This window comes from Lutjanus erythropterus, chromosome 15 (genome assembly GCF_056507025.1).
Source record: "Lutjanus erythropterus isolate fLutEry1 chromosome 15, fLutEry1.hap2, whole genome shotgun sequence".
Lineage (NCBI taxonomy): Eukaryota > Metazoa > Chordata > Actinopteri > Lutjaniformes > Lutjanidae > Lutjanus > Lutjanus erythropterus.
The window spans coordinates 33,552,497-33,575,427 of NC_139331.1; the positions used below are offsets into that span (position 1 = coordinate 33,552,497).

Below are 22,931 nucleotides of genomic sequence, written 5' to 3' on the forward strand. Positions count from 1 at the left end.
TAACAGCAAGGTTAACAACATACTGTATATTACTGAAGGGTAAATACTAACTTTTCTGTAGGGAAAAGTGCTTGTAGATCCTCTTTCTGTAGCATCAAAAGTCATCCAGTTTTCTCACCAAAAGACCTGCAGCAAAACAAAAGAGCTAATTAGTTTTGTCATTCAAAATGATTCATTAAGACAAACCAAAAGCTCAGTTAACCTATAGCCTGACATCTTTCCCTTACCATAAGTTGGTTTTGTGTTGAAACCTTGAAGTAATCTACATACAAACCATACACTTTGTTTTACAGAGAGGACTTGTTAAGTTGTCAAGAACATGCCTGATGTGTGAATGTAAATGTCATTGATTGCTCAGATAGTTTCTTCACACTGGAATCCATCTGTGCTTTCTGCCTTCTCCACCCCTTCCTCCTCCCTCCCTCCCTCCCTCCCGTCCGCCCTCCCTCCTCCTTCCACTCAGTGAGTCACCGATGCAAAGCAAACCCACGCTGTTCCTAAAAAGACACAAAGGCTTATAAATAGCGCTGTGGAAGTGACGTCGGAGTGTCATAATGTGTGTAGGCGTCCAAAAAGGCCAAGTCGAAGAGCAGTCATCAGCACTAGCACCTTTCCTTCCTCTCTGGGTGTTTATAGTTTGATCTAACTTGGTATGTACTCGTTCAGAAAGCAAACACGCACATACACACACACGCAGAAATAAAAAGAGACACACACATACGTAGATACAGTACTGTCAGGCACTGCAAGTACACTGCAAAGACCACAGTAGACACAGTGTATATGTGTGTGTTTCCGTTGTTTAACGTTTCTTAACCACAACACCTGACAGTAGAAGAAGCACACACACACACACACACACACACACACACACACACACACACACACACACACACACACACACACACACACGCGCCTGCTGAAGTTGCATTTTTGCTTTGTATTTTCTCGTCTCAGGGTTTAAACTCCCTCCCCTACACTCTGATTGCGACACGCACACACACATTCACATCCACACACAAACACACACAGTGTGGCCTTGGTGCTGGTAAGCAGGGCTCAATGACGTGTGTGTCTGGGGGCCCAACGTGAGATCTATAAATAGCACTTCAGGAAAACATGCTGTATTCTTAGCAGCAGGAATGTTAACTTTGGGCTACCTTGTGTTTTTCACATGCAGCCCCACACACACACACAGACACACAAATACACCCCAGAAACATTAGCTCAGACCTGGGTCATATTTTTATGTTTTCCATGGTGTTAAGAGTGCAAGAATGTGATCTGAAACCCAAAGGACTCCTCTAAAAAACAATGGGTATTCACTTTGGCCAGCGTCAGACTCAGGATGATTCTGATTGGTTAGTATGAGGGTCAGCTGACAACCTGTGGAGATAAAGTTGGTAATAATGATACTGTGTGTGCCAATACTGCCTCAGGGGTGAAACTCATGAGTATCGTACCGTCATGCCTTATGTGTCTTTTAACGCCTGTAGCACCAATCACATACGGCACACAGACTGAAGAGGAAGTTAAAGGGACAGTTCAGGTTTTTGAAGTAGGACTGTATGAGGTACATATCCATTGTCAGTATTTACCCACAGTAGGTGATGGTCTGTACACCTCCAGTTTGCAAAATATTTCCACTGCTTTATCTTGCTGTCATAAGCCAAATATTGATCTCACCAAAGCCACCACAGTTGTTTTGTTTTGTTTTTTGCAAAAACAGTTATGGTGGTTTCCCGCGTCTGACAGCAAGATAAAGTGGTGAAAATATTCTATATATAGCATAAACTTAAACTGATATTGAATGTTTTGGGTGAGCCCTTTTTTAAATTATAAATTGAGTGTATTTGTGTCAGCATTGCTGATCATCTGACACCTACATGAAAAAACTTTACACATCAGTGTCACATCTTCTGTATGTCTTTTCAGCAGTAAGCCAAATATTTTGGTCACTCAGTCATTCATAAAATTTGTAACAGGAAGCCTGTTTTGTAACTCTCAGACAGCCAGATATTATCCAGAGAAGGGTGATAAAGATCATTGGCATGGATGAGGGCCATGCCCTCAAGGATCCGGCAAGCCATTTACCAAGCTGAGCCATCACAGAACAGTCGCTGCAGCAATTTCCATCTCAGGATGCAGACTCCCAACTGTCCAACAGACCTGAAGGCAGTGCAACCCTCACCTCATGTCCTGGGCCAATCCACCTGAACGTTACCACCTAGTGAAGTACTTTAGTGTTGCAGAGATGCTCAGGCCTACAAATCTTGTTCTCCAGATGTAAAAAAAACACATTTGTTTGGTACAGACCCCAAAAATGTCACATCATCATGATTCTAATAGTAAAAGTAAAAACTGTTCTGCAAAGATAATCACCAAATCGCTTATCGCAAACACAATTTCTAGCAAAAATAATGGCAAAATGACATTTTTACGATATCGTGCAGCCCTACACCAAGCCATGCCCCCTGTGTCACTCCTCAGGGCCAAATGCCTCAGCAGGTACTCTCTCCACTCTGCTGCAAAAACCTGGAACAGCCTCCCCCTGCTGCTGGGATAATCTAGACAAGGTTTTTCTTAGACTGAAGCCTCCTAATTTCATTTTACAATGGTTACAACAGAGAACATCCCATCATCTCAATATCCGATGCCACAGATTCACCCGATTTAACTTCTGCTGGCAGGCATGGTCTTTTTCACAAAGTCAAGATTACTTTCGTGCAAAACATATGTAACAGTAACAAGTTTCATCAGCATGGTCATTCCAAATGTCTGCACGTCATTCAAACTCCACAGCTTTATTTCATTACCTTCCTTTTAACTCATTAGTGTCCCATCACTGCACCTGCTTCTGAATTTGCTGCTCTGTTGTCTGTCTAGATGTATATATGTTTAAATGTCTTGTATCGACTTGCTCCCTGTTGCTGCCTCCTGGCCAGGTTACTGTAAATGAGAATTAGCTTTCAGTTGACTTATATGTTTAAATAAAGCTCTAATAAAATAAATAAATGAATGAATATACACAGTAAAAGCTGCACTCACCATTGAAAGTTAAACATCTCTGTTATTTCAACCCAATCTGCCACATTTAACCTCCTGATGACTGATTTTTGCTCCTGAAGTTCTCATAATCCAAACACTGACTGTAACTCTTGCTGCCATTTGAGGTCACCAAAGGAGGAACCTTTAGTGTCTGCTATCACACACACCCTGCCAGCTATCTGACCTCCTGACACACACACACACACCCATAATAACCCAGCAGTGAGTTTGACCTTCAAGCACGCAGATAATTCTCGTTCAAACTCCAGTTTAACCTTATGTAAGGTGACTGGTTTTGTAATGAAAGTAATGTTGAATGGTCGCAGTCTGCAGAGTGAGTGGGAGCGTGTAGTGAATGGCTTACATAAAGCTTTATTCATACATGCACCGACACAACCTGCCCCAGTTCCTGTGCGTAGGAGAGACATAGCTACTGGTGTGGTGTGTGTGTGTGTGGGAAGTGTGCGTACCAGTTGTGTTTGTGTGTGTGTAGGCTGGCAAAGGGCATGACGAGACACCCAAGTTGTAGGTAGGTCAGAACAAGATGCATTCAGAAGCTACACTCAGAGGTAAAAATAGTAAGGCACACACACTCAAACACTCGCACAGCGTGATTTATCAGAATGCTTTAAATAACCAGAGTTACTTAACATAAAGGAGCAGAGATCAGCTCAGCTTTCACAGACATGGAAATAGATCTGGGTGGTGCTTTATACCCACTGCATGCTTTTCTCAGAATAACACACCTGATCTAAGTTTCTTTTTTGTGTGTTCATGTGTAGGCAAATTGAATGATCCAGGCACTATAATGTGTCTTTTTGAGTTATCCAATCACGAGCCGACAGCCGACTCTAAACACAGGTGTCATCGTAGAGAAACACGAGCGAGGCGCTGGGATCTGAGCGCTCAAACTATATTTACAGGTTTTCTGGGATGCTTTATGGTGAAGTGAAGGCAAACACCCAGATGAATTCATCGACTTGTTTATGGCTACGTTCAGACTCACAGCTGGTTGAAAGGCAGCCTTGAAAAAACTGTTAAAAAGAGAGAAACTGCAGCTCACACTTAGACCATTTATTACTTATTAGTAACATTTATTGATTGCTGTAAAAATGCCTACATAGGGTTGGATATCATTTGCAATTTTTCGGTATCAAATCCAATATGATACCTGAATTTCAGCACTGATACCTCATCAATACCTATTTTTCACCCCAGTTCCTTAACAGGGTTTGCATTAAGGGGTAACTTTGGAGCCTGCACATACCCACTGCACGTAAGCCGTAGATGGTGTGTGCCTCCTTAAAAATGTAACCACACATTGCAGATAAAGTGGTTACATAGATACCAACTATGTGATTAGTCAGCTCGGGCTGCCTGTGTTTTCTGTGCCAAGTTTCTGATGCGAGTGGAGATAGTGATGTAAATAGAGAAGACAGCACACAGCGGGTTGAGGAGAGCCTCAGTAACTATGTGAGTAGCACAAGTCTTAACATCTAGAAACGTTCCAGTTCGGTTTTTCCCTTCCCAGTACTGATTTCGATACCTGAACTTCGCATTTAGGCCAAAGCTGAGTACTGAGCCGAAACTGATGCATTAAAAAAATATGTAGCGATGCCTGCAAACTAGTTCAGGAAGTCAACGCGAGCTGCACTGTTATACACATGTGACTTGCTTCACTCTCTGTAATATATACCGTAAACTGTGCAAGCTACTTCTAGTTGTACGTGGAGGAATATCAGAGATATTTTCTTGAAATTAAATATATTTATTTTATTTTTTTTTATATTTTTCAATCAAAATGCTGCAAAATTTTGACTGAAAACACATCACAAATATGAGATATTTAGATATAGATTTTTGTCTCAGTATCAATCTATTACATAGTCATAATCACACACATAGCATGCTCATACGTCATCCATGATTACCAGCAAGGACAGTGAGCAGAGGCAAAATGAAGAGACTAAAAATAAATGCCTCAAAAAACACTGCAATCGTGGCTCGAGAAGTGCAAATCAGGAGGAGAATATTTGAAGCTGCTGTGTTGAAAATGAAGAGGACGACAGTGAAGTTTCCACTGCGCCTGCTAGCACCAAATCGCACAAAGTAGTTGGAGACCTCAATATTTTCTGAGGTGCTGCACAGTATAAAAACTTTGAGAAACACTGGTAAACACCAAACACACCCTCCCAATCTGGAGGTCTACTTAAACTGTAAAAACTCTCCCTCTGCCTGTCGATGCCCCTGCTGCCCTGCACCAGTATCAATGCCCGTTCTTTCAGCCCCACCACCACCCCGGTATCCACCTGCAGGCTCCAGCAGGAGGTTTAAGACATTTGCTTTAATCCTCAATATCTCTACGTAAACATAATCTGTGGGGAGTGATGAGGTCGGAGCCTCTAACTTTGGCTTTTGGCTTTTTTTTCCTTTTTTTTTTTAAGATGCTGTTATAAGTTTCAGAACAACTGTTGTAACATCAGTTCTATAACTACATGCGTAGCCAACCGTCACTCTAAGAAAGAGTCTAAACCATATTACTTTATAGGATATAATTAAAGTTTAAATGATTCAAAACAGCACTTCCCTCTTGTGTTGTGGTGACACTAATCAACGGTTGCAATCCAACATAGAACTATAAATCAAAAACTGTGGGTATCTGCAGAGGGACGGCCCTTTTTAACCCTTGTGTGCAGTATAAACCAAACTTTACTTTGAGAAAATAAAACTCTGTTTTTCATTTAACAAAAGAAGTCAAAGTTCTCACATTTTATCAAAGCATAAGCAGCCACACAAACACTTTGCTTAGATAAAATACTGTCAAACACTGGATTAACGTATTTACAGTAAATCAGGAAGTATCTGCAACAATTAATCAATGAATTCATTGTTAATCAACTATTTAATTATTTTCAACTATTCTAATAACTGTTAAATCATTTTGAGTCATTTTTAAAATAAAAAAAAAAAATGTCCAAATTCTCTGATTTCTGCTTCTCAAATGTGAATATTTTCAGGTTTCTTTACTCTTCTCTGTGGACAAAACAAGACATTTGAGGACGTCGTCTTGGTTTTTGGAAAACAGCGATTAACATTTGTCATCATTTTATGACACTTGGACCAAACTACTAAACAGTTAATTGAGAAAATAATTGACAGATTAATCAATGATGAAAATAATCATTGCAGCTCTAAACAACATCCAGATGACTGTCAGGACTACAAACACATTTTGGTCAGCAAAAAATGCACAAATATTTACCAAAAAAGTATTCTTGTTGCATTCTTCAGACTAAAAACAGGACACATTTTGTGCGGTTTGACCTGTCGTGGCCTTTCCAAAACAAGATGTTCATACAACAGTGCAGAGCGATATCTCAACTGTGTCTCAGTATCTCAGATATTTTTGGATAAGAATTCTTGTGCTTGACAAGACAGACATTCAATGAAAACCTGTAAAGGAGTGGATACACAATAATCTACAAGAGATTCGAGAGGTGCATGCAGGTATGTACAAGTACTCCTGTACACACACAGACACACACACACACATATTCCCAAACCCTGGAGGTATGAATACTGTGTGGGCATTAACCATGCAGTAAGAACAGAAGGCTGTGTGTGTATTTGTGTGTGTGCGGTGCTCTATAAAGTGTGTGGGAGGCTGTTCAATCCTGAGGGCCGAAGTCTCTCTCTCTCTCTCTCTCTCCCTCTCCCTCTCTCTCTCTCTCTCTCTCTCTCTCTCTCTCTCTCTCTCTCTCTCTCTCTCTCTCTCTCTTCTCTCTCTTTCACTTCATTTCATCCGACTGTGCTGAAATGACAGTCGGGAATAACGTTGCCAAAACGACGAGATAATAGATCAACATTTGTGCAAATCCCCCTCACTCCTTGTATCATTATCAGGGTGTGTGTTTGAGTGTGTGTGTGTTTCAGATCAGGGTGGTGATACATTCATCTGTCTCTCACTGACACACACACCAATAATCCCTCTCCTACAGTGTCTTGTTCAGATATGCAGTAGATAAGCCTCTCATTTACTTTCAATGAAAGACCCAGACGAGGGCAAAGCTGGCCTCTGGTATAACAGTGTGTATTTCTCTGTGTGTATTTCTGTGTGTGTGTGTCTGTGTGCATGTGTGTATGTGTGTGTGCGTGTGTGTGTGTGTGCGTGTGTGTGTGTGTGTGTGTGGTGGCTAGTTATTCTTAAATTGGCCCGCCAGGGTGCCGCATACCAACTGAAATGGTTGGAATTCCTGTGACACAAAAACAGAGAGAAAGTATCTTTGTGTGTCTTTCTGTGTGTGTGTGTGTGTGTGTATGTGTGTGTGTGTTTGTCTTGCCCTGTCTGTCACCCCTCTGCATATGCAGCATAATACATTTCTAATAATAAAACTATAAGCAGAACACGAATAAACAATGGGTCGACTGCGCAGCATTAATGTTTCATATTTGATTGTGCAGTGTATAGACTATTAGACAGAGAATAAGAAAACAGAAAGGAACAAATGATGCAGAGAAGACAAAAGGACACACATAAGAAGACAAGTGTGCAGTAAAAGGGAGGAGGACACTACAGAATAGAGCAGGGGACACTGCATGAAGCAGAAAAGGCGAATAATGCACTGAGAGAATAAGTATGCATGGATAAGGAAGAAGGAAAGGAAATCAATACTGTTTTTACACCAACATTAGCGCAGGTTTTTTAAACTCGGTTAATGCAGTAACTGTGTCTTCAGCTCTCAGTTCTTTTGCAGCTGCTAACTGAATCTGTGGTTTGATGTTTCTCTCTTGTGTCGCTGTTTGTACTTTCAGATATCTGCTTTATTTTCTTGTTTCATGTTCGCTTTCAGCTGATATGAGCGGAGTTACTGCTGATGAAAACATTTCCTGCTGCCTCATAATAAAAGCTTTAACTTAACAAAATAATGGGGGACTGTTAGTTTGGACGCTGCAGAAAAGGTGAATAATGGACTGAGAGAATAAGTATGCAAGGATAAACTGTGAAGAATTTAAAGGAAATAGTGTGTCTGGATAAATAAATACCAGTGACTACTGCAGAGTCATTTGACTCAGCACTAGATGCCAGTTGTACCCTTTCCCACTGAGGACAAACGCCAGATGTTAGTGGGGTTTTTTGTCCAATGTAAAAGGGGCTATAGTTACAGGAGAAGGAACAACAAAACAAAACAGGAAAAAATGTACAAGGCAAGGAGAGAAGACAGGACATATGATGATGTAGGAAAAAGGACAGAGGAGGGAACAATAAAGTGAAGAAAAATGGGGATATAAGAGAGGGAACAACACCACTGTGAAAAATAAAGAATAGAAAGGACAGAAGAAATATAAACTACAAGAGCAGAACAAGAAGAGGTCAAGTAAAAGGGAACATAGAACCAAGACAGGGTACACACAAGAGAATAACATACACAAACAAAATAAAAAAGAAAAAAGCAGGAGAGAGGGCAGGCAGAGGAAAACTTCCCAAAATAAAGGAGTAAGGATACAAATGAAGGGGACAAGGACACAGCAGAAAAGACAAAGGTCAGGGAAAAAGATGCATGAGAGACAGAAAAAAATGAGGGAACAAAGGCACAACAAAGAGTATTGAACTATAGAAAGGTGAGGAAACAAAGAGCATACAAAGTGAACAAGGATGCAACAGAGTAAGGGTAAAGGAATTCAATTAGGTTACCTCAGGTGAGGTAATAACGGTACAGGAGAGTAGATAAGGAGACTAGAGGTGATAAAACAAAGACTCAAGACAAAGGAAAGGGAGTGCAAAGGAGGAAAATAAAATACTAAAAAAGGAAAGAGATGAGGAAAAGACATGCTAAAAAAGGAAACAATGATACAAATGAGGGAACAAGGACACAAGGACAAGACCTAAACCGTGAAGAGATGAGGAAACAAAGTCCAAAGAAAGGTACCAAGGAAACAAATGAGGGAACAAGGATGCAACATAAAGACTACAACAGGAAAGAGATGAGGAAACAAAGAAAGATGGGCAACAAGGATACAAATGAGGAAACAAGGACACAAAGACAAGATCAGTCCATGCAGAGGTTAGAATAAAGGGCTAAAGAAAGGGAACAAGGACACAACAAAGAAACCCAAACCGTGCAGAGATGAGGAAACAAAGGACAAAGAAATGGAACAAGGACACAACAAAGACACTCGATCCGCACAGAGACAAGGAAACAAAGGCCAAAGAAAGGGTACAAAGGACGGAAGGACACAACAACAAGATGTAAACTGTACAAGGAGGAGGAAACAAAAGGCCAGAGAAAGGGAACAAGGATACAACAAAGAGACCTTGTTGATGAAAACAAAGAACCAGCAAAGGAAACAACAGAGTAAGGATAAGGGAGAGGGATTAACGACACAGGAGAGTAAATAAGGAGAGGACAAAATGAGAAAACAAAGACCAAAGAAAGGAGAAAAGGATACAAACTAGGAAACAAGGTAACAGCACAAAGGTTAAAACAGGAAGGGAAACAAAGGATATGAGGATACAATCTATAGAACAAGAACACAACAAAGAGACAAAAACAGAAATGAGATGAAGACACAAAGAGCAAATAAGGAAATAAGGGAACAAGGGCACAAAAACATCTAAACCACATAGACATGAGGAAAGAAAAGGCCAAATAAAGGGAACAAGGACACAACGAAAAGACATAAAAAGCAGAGAGGACTGTGGACAGAACTTGGTTGAGGAAACTGTTTGAAATGGGATGGAGCCGGTGAGGATGAGAGTCATGCCAGCTGATATCAGATTACCTCCACTCTCCTCACACACACACACACACACACACACAGATAGGTATACCAAATACATGAATGCATGGATTAGACACACGCTCACACACACACACAAAGGCCGGGTTCGTATTTCTGAGTGGTAGGCGAAGTGTTCTGGTACTTTGGGTGGTCAGACGCTGTGTAAATTATTTAAACATGTTACTAATGGTTTCCATTCAGTGATTAACCACTTTGTACAGCCAGAGAGAGGCAGAGGGAGAGGGAGCGAGGGCGATGGAGGGCAGCTGGCAGTCTGTTTGTTTTTTGGCTCTGCTCTGTTTGGCCCCAACTGGACCGAAACCACACACACCTCCATTAAAACACTACCTTTGTTTTACCTGGAGGGAGACAGAAGTTACTGGAACAATAAGCTGAACAGAAGAGGGTGTGTGTGTGTGTGTGTTTGTGTTCATTTGGGAATTGCTTCATCTATTGGCATAACCATCAGGTATTTCAGCTGTCCTCTGTCCATCACTAGACGTGTGTTAATGGTGATTCATGACACTGCAGATTTAGCCTGACAATCGTGGCTGAATACTCATTCAGTTTTCACTTCATTATTCAGTTTTAGATCATGAAGTATCTGTTCTGCTGACCCTTGAGGTTTCGAGAAGGAATAAGTATAACGTTTGCGTGGATGGATTACTGAACAGGCTTACTGAGCACAGGCTCAGGGGCCCAAATGGTCAGGGGGTCACTGGGCCTCTCAGTTTGAGTGATTAACATTTCTTGTTGGAAAGACGACCACAAAGTGATGCAAAGCAACTACAGAGACACAAAACAGCTGCACAGACATGCAAAAAAACAACCAACACCCAACTGCAAAGAGATGCAGAACAATTACAAATGGACACAAAACTACAGAGATGCAAAGCAACTACAGAGCGATGCAAAAAACGCAATGAGATGCAAAACGACTGCAAACAATGCAAAACAACTACAAAGAAAGGGCACACAACAACAAAAGACAAAGAGACAAAGAGACAAAACAACTGCAAAGAGATGCAGAACAAATGCATAAACATGCAAACAACCAAGGGATGCAACACAACATAAAAAGACACAAAACAACTGCAAAAAGATGCAAAGCAACTATACAGACTCAGAAAACTACAAACAGATGCAAAACAACTGCAAAGATACACAAAACAACTACAAGGAGACACAAACCACCTACAAAGAGACATAAAATAACTATAAAGAGATAAAAACTAACCACAGAAAGACAAAAAACAACTAGAAAGAGACACAAAACAGCTATTAAGAAATGTAAAACAATGGTGAGTGTGAACTCTTATATATTCACTGAGCTTTAAACAGAGATATTTCAACAAGTTAGAATCACACAGATATAAATAATGTGACAAATAATGTTCAGGAAGAAGGTAAAAAGCCCAAAATACTTAATTTAAATAAATTAGAGCAATGCTCACAATATTAAAGGAACAGTTTGTAGATTATGTAAGAAAGAAAAAAACACTTAAAACAATAAGAGCAAATAAGGGCAAACACTTTTAACCTCTGTTTTACTAAAAAATCACAGTTTGAAACCAGTGCTGTGGTTTGACAGGATTAGTATAATCTGAGCAAAATGTGAAGAAAGGCAGTAACGTCTGAGAGAAAACATCCCTTTTAGTTATTTGGGTGAAAACAAAAACAGTATGTGTGAGAAACGAACCGCAAGCAGGCCGACTGCAGGTCGCGGCAAAGTTAAATTTAAAACATTTTAAGACCTTCTCGGTGCCAGTCCAAATAAAATTTAGAGCCAATTTCACCCCCCGCCAGTAGTTTTATAAATAAAAATACACTTGCTCAGCAGTTAGATTACAATACCTGCTTTCTTGCATCAGGCCAGGTACAAGTTTTATGCAACTTTGTGTTGATAATTAAAAAAGCATGTGTGAAGAATGCTGTTATGCAAAAGGCTTACATCTGAGTGGAAATTAGAAACATCGCCCTCCTTCTGCACCTTGTGTCCCCTTGAGCAAGGCACTCGAGCTCAAGCTGCTGCAGCGAAGGCCGACAGCAGGAGGCTGCGGTTTAACCAGGAAGCTCCCAGCATGACATGTGTGAGACTTTATGAGCGTGAAGAAGATTTTTGCAGGAGGGGAAACATGTGGATCTACCTCCTGATTCAGTTTCTCGGAGGAATCTTTCTGTTTTTTATTTCAGAAATGACTCGATGTTGACCAGTGTTTCATCGAGGAGGAATCAATCGTCTTTGTTTACATTTAAAGTGTTAAACTAGAGCGATTTGTAAGAATATGTCACCTTCTTTTCCATTCCTAGTTCCCCTCAACTCGTCTCCTCTCCTTCTATTTCTGTTACTCACTTCCTACATTTCCCAGAGAGCTTTTTTGACAGCCTCCAGAGAAAGTGCCTGAGCTGGTTGCCGTCACCTCAGGGTTATGTGTGTAGGTGGACAGAGAGCTTTTCCAGTTGAATAGTGAGAATAGAGTGAGTCTCTCTCGTAACCCATCCTGTCTTTCACTGGAGCTGCATTGAATTCTGGTCTATTTTCTGCTCTTGTGGGTGCAAAAATCAGCTTCTCTTCCTCTTTTACAATGGATTTTTTTTCCCTGTGAGAATGTTGAACTGAATTGCAAGAAGGCAGCTGCAGAGAGAAGCTCTCTGAGTTAGAAGGAGCTGTATTCTGCTGTATTCTGCATTGTAGAAGTTGGCCGATATTCTGTGAGAGGGACGTTCTCAGACTTAGGACTGTAATCTGCCTTCATGTCCAGTGTGTAAGATTTAGTGGGATTTATTGGCAGGATATATTAGAATGGAATATAATACTTTTTCATTAAGGTATAATCACCTGAAAATAAGAATCGTTGTGTTTTTGTTAGAGATTGCAGGCCCTCTTCTTTAGAGGAACTCATGTTTCTACAGTAGCCTAGAACAGACAAACCAAACAACCTCCCACCTTTCAAGCATGTACTTTTCTCTTACTGTACATGCTTGGAAGGGGAGGGTGATGCGAGAGGTATTCATTGAGTTGCAATGTGCAACCTTAACACTCGATGCCAGTAAATCCTACACACTGGTCCTTTATTTTGAAAATTCCAAAATACAACCCCCCCCCCCCCCCAAAAAAAAAACATAAAAAAAGAAACATGCATTAATATTATTAATATTATAGTATGAATAAGCACCTCACGTTATTATCATTAGTCATTAGCAAAGGTAAATTAAACATCAAAACAAACAAACACTGAAAATATTCAATTTGCACAATAGTTACAAAATGCAACCCATGAATCTGCATAAAAACTCACTAAATCACTGTGTGGCGCCCGTCAACATGTCAGCTATTATTGAAACATGTAGGCCAGTTAGCTCTATCATTATTATGATTATGATTATTATTATTACTGTAAGTGTGCAGACAGTCTGTGAGCCACAATGGATCGTTTGTAACCTCACGAGCAAGAGACTCTGACATAAACACCCTCTTCCTCAGAAACCAGCGGTGAAAGTGCAGAGGGTGAAGCTAACGCAGCTAACATTAGCCATGCCACAACTTCAGTTGACTCAGCAGCTACAGGTGAGCGCAAACAAGAGAAGACCTGAAAATATTCCATGTAAATACACATAGCAGGGATCCCTGCTCTGCATTAAAGGATTACTGATGAATCCTACTGCATGTTTGAGACAATTTTCTGTTAGTATGCTCACAAAAACGTGGAGAAAGTCTGAGAAAATGCAATGTTTTCACCGTGCAAAGTGAGGGCCCCATCACATCAGCATTAGAAATCTTCGACTGAAATTTTGATGGAATTTCCATGATTAGTGCCCAGCTTTGACACACAATTTTTTTGTGTCAAGCACATTATTTTGGCTGTAACCCCACACATGGATGTTCGGTTAATGTGCTGTGGAGGAGCTGACGGTGCAAACCAAAAGAAAGTAACGCAGAGTGGATCACTCAGAGGAGCAGTAAGAAGGGAGAGCAGATGGAAGTAGGGCGACCAGATGACAATGGGTGAAATTCAGGACAAGAGAGTCGGGGATGAGCGTGTCAGAAAAATTAAAAAGTACAGAATAATTTAGAGTAACGTCAGACATTATGAAGTTATGAAGATTCTGAGGATAATATGAAGATGCATGAACCATTATGCACAGGTGACAGGTGTGTTACAGTCATTTTTAGCATCTAAAATGGTCATAAACACAATCACTAATTCCTCCCACAGTGGCAGCTGCACTCTCCATCTTGTGGTTTAAAACATTTTGAATAACATCAACAATCCATTATTTATGATAGCCTAATCAGAGCAACAGACAAGTGAAAACACATGAATAATATTCTGACGTATTTTACAAAAGGGAACAGGACATTTTAAATAACTAAAAGGAGGAATTATTGCATACATAAGTAATTTGATGCAGCATACAAACAGCTCTCAGAGTTTGGGATTCGTGACAACTGCTAAAAAACTTTGGGACTGTCCTAAATTAATCAGTGACGGGTCAGCTGACGACCCTCCGCTCTCTGGCCAGTAACTGTCAAGAGATTGGCCAGACAGTAGGAGGAGCGTCACAGTTGCACCATCCACTTTCTGTTGGAGTATAAACTGCTTGCAGAGATGCAGCTGGTCTGCAGTCACACAAACACATCAGCTAGCTTGGCGAGCTACTTTGGCTTGGCCGGGGCTTACATGCTAGCTTGCTAATTAGCCTCACAAGCCTCACAACAGCACCACATTTGCCACAAAGATGCACAAAAGAATTTCACTGTGCCACTTCTTGGTCTCACTTTGGTTTCACTCGAAACATCCAAGTAAGGGATTAAGATTGTCCACAGAAGCAGGACTAGAAATAGATCCATTCCTGAAATAAAAATATCATCACCTAAAATCATTACTTCATGTCTCCAGAGTCCATGTTCTGTGTAAAAAGCAACACTCCTTTGTCATCCGGGGGATTAAATTGCCTACTGTTCATGTCGAAGCCGCCGTGTTTTGTTTTAATTTAGTGCTGCTGTCAATCAAGTGTTCAGCTGAGGCTTCGCTGTAGATCTGATGTCTGAAAGAGAACAAGGAGGCACAAATGACAGAAAGGAGAGGAGAGGCTCTCCAGAAATGACTGAAATTAAATCTAAGAGAGATGAATCAAATGAACTTAATCTGAACTGTGCTGCGCGCACACACACACACACACACACACACACACACACACACACACACACACACACACACACACACACACACACACACACTCACACTCAAGCAGACAGCTAGTAGACAGTGATTTACAGCAGGTAGGAAGTCAATTATGCTACTGGATATTTCTGTCAGAAAAAATATGTGTGTGTCTGTGTGTATCTCTGTGTGTGTGTGTGTGTGTGTGTGTGTGTGTGTGTGTGTGTGTGTGTGTGTGTGTGTGTGTGTGTGTGTGCCCTGAATAGAGTATGTGTGTGGGAGGTGGCAGCACAGGCAGCTTTGCTGAGACAGGATGAGGGTGTGTGTGTGTGTGTGTGTGTGTGTGTGTATGTGTGTGTGTGTGTGGGGGAGGAGGAAGTTCTTGGTGTGCCAAGGTTACAGTGCTGCTGCTGCTGCTGCTGAAATTCTGTTATAAAAGCCTCAGTTACACAACGGAAATACTCCAAACTTGACGCTGCTCTGTGACGGGAAAGAATCAAACTTTATGATCTATTGCTTCGTATTTGCCAGGACACTTTTACTGTTTTCTAAATTTCACCAACAGACATACCTGCCAACTCTCCTGTTTTTCCCAGGACAGTCATGTTTTTAACTCTCTCCGATTTCCTCACCATTCTCATGGATTTCTCCTGATTTCAGCCAAATTTTCACACCTTTTTTTCCCTTTCACTGACAGCATGTATAAACCCTGCAACTCTAAAAGTCGACTGCTTCCGCACAGACAACAATAGACACCAAACCAGACTTCCTAAGAAGAATTCCTGTTTCTCAAGAAAAGTTATAAAGGAAAGGGGCATGCATTTTGTAAAATCTGACAGATTAATTTTCTTCTCAGGGCAGGGACAATAAATGAACAAATGAAAACTTTATGCCAGGAATTCATGCAGGTTCAGGGACAATGCAGTGCAGTTATTATTTTGTTATTTTCATTTTTGATATTGAAATCCTCATTTGTTTTAAGGTCTCACCATATGCAGGTATGGCAAAAAAAAACAAAAAACAAAAACTAGGTTTCAGAGTAGAAATGGATCACCACATGATGTCTGCATCCTAAAATTCACAGATGATCTCAGTGCAGAAACACCACAGCAATAAAAAGTTGCTGTGGTGTTCAGAAAAAGTTCAGAAAGACATTGTTATTCTTTTCAGCCAACCAATCAGGTAGGGTGAGATTCGTCAGCATGGTAACAAAGAAAATGGCTTAGGAGCTTGTTCTTTATGATGTGTTGGACAGAAAAGAAACAAATGAAAAGAAAGTAAACTGTGCAAAGTTCTCTAGAACTTTTTGCTGTCACTTATGGCCGCAGTATAGCTTCTCTGTCCTGTCCTCCATGTTTGACTGAGAGGGTTTGTCATAATTAGTATAGGAGTTATGGCCGAAAATGTGTTCAGTGAGGTCACAGTGATCTTTGACCTTGACCTGAGTCCAAGCGGCCATTTGTGCAAAGTTTGAAGAAAGTCCTTCAAGGCCTTACCATGTTCACAAGAAAACATAATGTCTCTGACCTCTGATGTCGCTGGCATGGAGACATAATTTTTTTTTTTTAAATTGTGAATCACAGAGGTCCTTCAGCATTCAGTCATGAATGTGGACAAAAGAAATCAGGTTGATCAGTTCAGCAATAGTCAAGATAAGCTGCAGACAAGACAAAAAAATAAAGTAAAAACTTAAAATGAGTGATTGCACACTGCATCTGACAAATAATAGCACCCCGTTCTACATTCCCACAGCTTCATGTTTCACTTTTCATGCTTTCATGCACAAATGCAAAAATACTGTCTCCTGCGGGCCTCCATAGGTGATCTGTGGGTTTGAAAGTGTTTTGAGGATTGAAAAATTGCGCGGTTTTGACTGTGAAGAAGAAAAACCCTGACCGACTCAAACCGCGACTGCAACATCTACACTAAACCAACAAATATGGTTAAAAACAAGTATACAATGGAGGGTGGAGAAGCAGCTTAATTGGTCAATAAAATTTGGCCAGAAAAATCAGATAAAGGAGGAAATATGGTTTCTGAGGGAAATATTTCTGACTCTCAGATGAACTCACAAAAAAGACTGCAGGGTTTTTTAAAGATGGAGAGTAAACACAGGATGAGGAGTTGTTTGGTTTTTTTCATTGTTGTTTTTTTCTTCCAGACAGGCCGGTTAGAGTAAATACAGCAAGTTTTTTTAAAATTTACCAGTAACAGACAAAATGTTCAAGTCACATAACGGACTAAAACCACTGGAGAAACACTCGGTTTAATCCCGAGTGTCTGTGTGTGATATGTTAGTCAGTGACTGCTGTGTGATTTTCTACATGTGTAATTATGTGTGTGTATCCAGTCATAAAGTCTTCAGAGGTGAGGTCACCCTCTGTTCTGTTTCACCGCTGTCCAATGTACACAACTGACTTATATTTCTACCATAATAGTCCGGGAAAAGTACCTTCAGCGTCACATCCACTAACCATTAAACTGTGGTTCCTTTGATTCCCACGGTGACTTTATTTTGAAAAATCTTTGTTTTGTTGAATCACCTGATAGAACACGTCCACAAATGACCTAATTCCCCCACTGTAAAACAAAAATAAATATATAAATAAAAGGGCTCTCTGGCATCTCGTTTAGGAGTCTTGTTCTCTAATTTAATTCCCTTTGCTAATTTGCTGTTCCTTCTGTTCGCTGTTTAATGCACACTCAACACTTCCTCCATCTGCTTCACATTAAAATGCTTCCAGCAGCTCGTCAGGGATACTCCCTACTCTTCCCTGAAAAACCACCTTTATTGTGAAACCCCCTAAAGGAAGTGTTGGTTTTCATTAACTGCAGCTTGAAAGCATGCAAGTTAATGTTTTGGCACAGATGAAGTTGTGAGACGTGCATCAAGCAGCAGACTGATTCTCACCCATTAGGCGATTTTCACCTTTTTCTAATACGGCATCTGACATGATGACACTGATACACATGCACATGAAAAATGCAGAATCTTCCCTTTAATTCTTGATTTGGAAACAGCAGTTGCCGAAATCACTCGGCTACCTCAATTAGTCGTCCTGTAGCTGTCAATCATATATGATCTTCCTCAGCAGATCCGGTTTCTGCAGAAGCGCAACAAGTTTAATTCAATTCAGTCTCAACAGTTACTTCTGTCAGTGCTGAAGAAAGGTCTGGCTGAATCCATTATCATCCTGCTATAGGGGGAAAAATCCTCTAACTTGTTTGTATTTCTTCAAACCAATCACAATCTTTGTAGGCGGTGCTAAGCCCAGGATGCAGCGACAGTTTCTTTACATCATAGTGTCAGGTAGGGACTTATTTTTGCACATGAGCGGTGAGCTTTGGCATTGAAGTGGCTACATCCCTGCAAAAGAAAAGCCAGCAGCTGCTAGCAGTGTTATGTTTTTTTTCCCCAAGACTGTTCTCCTTGGTCTTGCTCTGCTGCGCTGTGATGGGTTATTACTACTTTGCCCTGATTAGCTGATTAGAGGGTAGATATTGACAATTTGAAGAAAATTCGAAAGGAGGTTGTGGTGGATGAATGGATAAAACACACACAGGAGTTTTGGGTCCATGTCCTGTGTGAAGCTAAATGTTTGTGCTAACTTATTTTGGACTTAGTTGTCTTATTATTTTCTTCTTTTAAAAAAAATACTTTGGTAAGTTTAGGAAAAGATCAAAGTTTGTGGTTAAAATAGATCTTTTCATAACTTTAGAGAGACTTTCTGGAAATCACAAGGAGGTGTCATCAGAGGGGCTGAACGATTTAGAAAAAATTGCAATTATTTTGACTGCTTGCGATATGATGTGCAATATTAGACAAAATGATCATTTTTACATTGCTATTCTTTTGATTGAAAAACATGACATATTTTGCCTTTAACAAATATTGCATCTCCTGCGATTTGAAAACTGCAGAAAGTCGTACTGCGATTTCGATAAGATTTCAATTAATTGTGCAGCCCTAGTCGTTGAAGCAATTTAAGGTTTATTGTGAAGGTAACTTGCTATTTCCAGCGTGTAGGTTGTTAGCTCGGAGGTTGTCGTTGTGTCACGCAGCAACTGGCATTTTGAAAATAGCATCAGTAATAGTCAACCAGAACCTCATCCTGAGAGACTTACAATTACATGATAACTACATGATTACATGATAAACAGCTGCCAGAAAAAGTACTGAATGAACCTTCCTTTGACATTATTGTGTCAACCCTTTATGTTTTTTTCTTTTATTTTCTTTATTTGTTCTGTCTCAGAGCTGCTCACTATTTTGCAGAAAAAAAGTGCATTTACTATACCCTGCTGCAGCTGCTCTGAAGAGGCTACACACACACACACACACCCTGTGGTTAACATGGGAAACATGAAGTGACACAGCACCGATTCAGCCTGTTTAAGAATTCCATGTTCCATGTTCTGTCTCCTGGCACTCACTCACACATACAGTCCATACACTGTACCTACAGTCAGTTTTCTTTTCTCAAGCAGCCGTTCTTCCACAGCTGTGGCTGTTTGACCAACATGTTTCCATTTACCAGAGAGAGCAGAAAGACTCGGAGGAAAAGATGGAGAGAGGGAGAGGGAGAGGGAGAGAGAGAGAGAGAGACAGAGAGAGAGAGAGGGAGACCGAGGGGGAGGAGGCAGGGGGGTGAAGAGGTGAGGAGGGGAAAAACAGGCGTCCTGTTGGTGTAAATTGCCAGTGGAAAAGAGAAGGCAGTCATATTTTCCACAGGGCTGTTGGGCCAGCCTTGAAACTATTACTGAGTTAGTCCCGCGTGTATGTGTGTGTGTGCGTGTACGTATGTGTGTGTGTGTGTGTGTGTGTGTGTGTGTGTGTGTGTGTGTGTGTGTGTGTGTGTGTGTGTGCGTGTAGCTTCATTACATTTTCCACAACAGTTTGCAAAATACACCAGGAAGCAAGATGGACAGAGGAAGAAGTAGACGGATTAGTTTTGTGGATGGACGCTCTGCTTTTACGATGTAAGGTTTTATAGTTTGTTAAAGGTTCTCCTGTGATCCAACAACAACCAATAAGCACCGTCAGGTTTCTCAAAGAACTTATATAATGTTAGAGGCATGTTTTTTTTTTTGTTTTTTTTTTGCAATGGAATTCATGGAGAAAACTTCCAGGGTCATTTTCTCTCCCCTTAGATATTCTGCTGTTCAAATAGGACCACGTTCTTGAGAAAAGACATACAGTGACTTATACTAGAGCTGCAATGATTAGTCGATTAATCAATTACTATATCAAAAGACTACTATTCTGATAGTAATTTGATAACTGATCATTATTCAAGCAAAAACGTTGAAAATATTTGCTGGTTTCAGCGTCTTTGGACTGTTGGTTGCACCATTACTCTTACAGACTAAATGATGAATTAAGAAAATAAATGGCAGATTTATTCGATAATGTTATTAATGAAACTGCTTGTCATGTATTAGTAAAGTAAGGATGATCAAGCATATTCTACTGCAGTGGTTCCCAAACTTTTTCTGGCCCATTTAGAAGCTGAAAAAAAGATCTTCCAGCTTCAGTTGTTGAAACTGGGTGGAAACAATTAGAGCGTTTTTGTAGAGCCAGTCCAAACTCTTTATGTGCGGCCCTTCATATTGGGACGTTGACATGGCGACATTGTGTGTTTACCACCGAGGAGAATGAGGAGAGAGAGAATCATTTCCTAGTACGGTTTGTCCGTGCAAAATGTAACGGGTGCAGGTTTGTTAGCGGCTGCACTCTCCGCCGTTCAAGCATGAAAGCTGTTCAGTGGCACGTGGTGCCAAAAAAGATTGGCCTTCAGGCGTAAAATTACCCAGGTCTCCCGGATCGTGTGAGTTGTTTTGCAGGATTGTGACGCTAAAAAAAAAAAAAAAAAAGTCACATGATGTCATTACATGGTTTGGTCACTATCTAAAATTTGCTTCAAAGCCTGGCGCTCTTACTGGGGACTTGGGTCTGATGAAGAGATACTACTGAGTTGCATTCGGGGCTTGATTTTGGTCTCTGTTGCAACAGTTTTTCTTGCAAGTCCCTCAACTTGAGATGCAATGCTCCACTTTCTACCAGTTCCAATCTGATTGGGATATCTGTGTCTGGATATCTGCCAATACTGATCTTTTATATATGAATTCAGCCCTCATTGTTTCTCTTTCACACAACCAGACAGCTACCATAAGTATGACTGCAGGCTCCAAGCAGCATGTCTGCCTGTCTCTGTACATCCATCTGTCTTTCACCTCCTCTCTTCCTCTCCCTCACACACACACTCATATACATTCATGAACAGCAGTCAAACAAATCAACTCCAGAACGGCGGTCATAAAAACATCACATTATAGAAATCTGGATCCGTACGTGGATCATAACATCAGTCAGATATCCAGGAGGTGAATTATGTTGGTATTGGCACCTGATACCGATACTGAATGAGATTGGTTACAAATCTCAACTTCATATGGAGCATTTTTCCATTGAAAGGATGCTCAGAAATTCATTATGGTTACAGGTGAAAAGGTGTTCAGAACTGGTTTAAAAATGACAGTGTTTTCGCCGTCTATTTGAAGATATTGATCAATACTGAACGTTCACATTTAGACCATATTTCACTGGGATTTACAGGTGACATGAAAATAACAGCCTGACGTCACTTTGGACCCTCACTAAAGCCCTTTTTACATTGGACAAAAAAACCCACTAACACCCGCTCTGGCTTTTTGGCCTCAAGGGGAAAAGATCAGCATTCAATATTCACAGGTAATTTTGGCTTCAGCTCTGATTGGAAGTGATGGAAACATGACAACCGAGTGGACATGCTGTTTTAACTTGTTTTTGGCAGCGGCAGTGGGGGCTTAAAAAAACACATATACATGCTAATTCTGGGGGGAAAAAACAGTATGAGGGCAGAAAATAAACATTGCCACACAGGACTTAAACCCCCCTGCTGTTTGGAGGAAAGTCCTGTGTTTAACCAACCTAACACACGTTCCTGCTCTGTTTAGTTTCTTTGCTGCGTTTCTATTACCTTCTGCTGGATATTTCCCAGAACTGAAGCTGTATACGCCTCGGTACTTGTGCATGCACTATAGGCTACAACAAGAAGTGCAATTTCGTTATTTTACGTTAAGAACTTCTCACATTAAGATGTCCTGGAATCTTCTTGTTGGCAGCACAGACCCTAGTCCATATTTCTGACATTTTATTACATTATGACGTTAAATATGTTGAAGTTATGTCTTCATATAGACCACGTTTCACCTGCCAGTGAAATATGCCTTCACACTAATCAACTGTCAACCTACAACTGAACAAATTATCAAAATAATTAAACAAACTTAGTCTTTGTGAAAATCTGATGTTGTGACTGCATCTTAGCAAGTTGAAAAGAGCGCAGAAGAAGTCTTAGATGTCAGTCAATCAGTCTCCAATTAGAAATTAACGTTGAAAATCCTGGTTGGTGCTCACTTGGTTCATGGAAATGCAATGCTGAACTCTTGGAGTGCCCTTTTAAAAAAGTTAAACCACAATTAATTTGCAAGTTTTTTAAAAAAACACATCATCCATAAACTTTTTACAGCAGTATAATAAGTTACCACAGCTGATTTTCCTTCTCATGAGAAATCTTTTGTATTATCTAAAATATACAGAAAAAGGAACCATTTCCACTATTTTTTTTTAATCAAACATCTGAATAAAGACTGAATTTGGTGTTCAGACCTCTAGTAGAGACTGGGGCAGTGTGTCAGGGTCACTAAAATTAAGAATCAGACATCAGATGCTTCAATTTTTTAATCCAAACATCTCTGAAACGACCTCCGGCCAAACCACAACAATCTCTCCTCTTTCCAGGCTGATGTATATTTAGCCGCGACGCCTGCAGTCATGGCCGCGGAGACGTCTGTGACGCAAAACTGCGAAACCTCTGCACACTAGCGGCCATTATA

At 40.5% G+C, this 22,931-nt stretch overlaps 1 protein-coding gene across 5 annotated transcripts in view; it reads right to left on the reverse strand.

The window, feature by feature from the left end:
* The window catches only part of hivep2a (HIVEP zinc finger 2a), a 156,323-nt gene that overhangs the window by 32,026 nt on the left and 101,366 nt on the right, over window positions 1-22,931 (reverse strand). For all 5 annotated transcript variants that reach the window (XM_084737191.1, XM_084737188.1, XM_084737189.1 and 2 more), the window contains one exon: window positions 52-126. The gene's annotated coding sequence lies outside the window, so the exon portion shown is untranslated. The remainder of the gene's footprint in view (window positions 1-51; window positions 127-22,931) is intronic.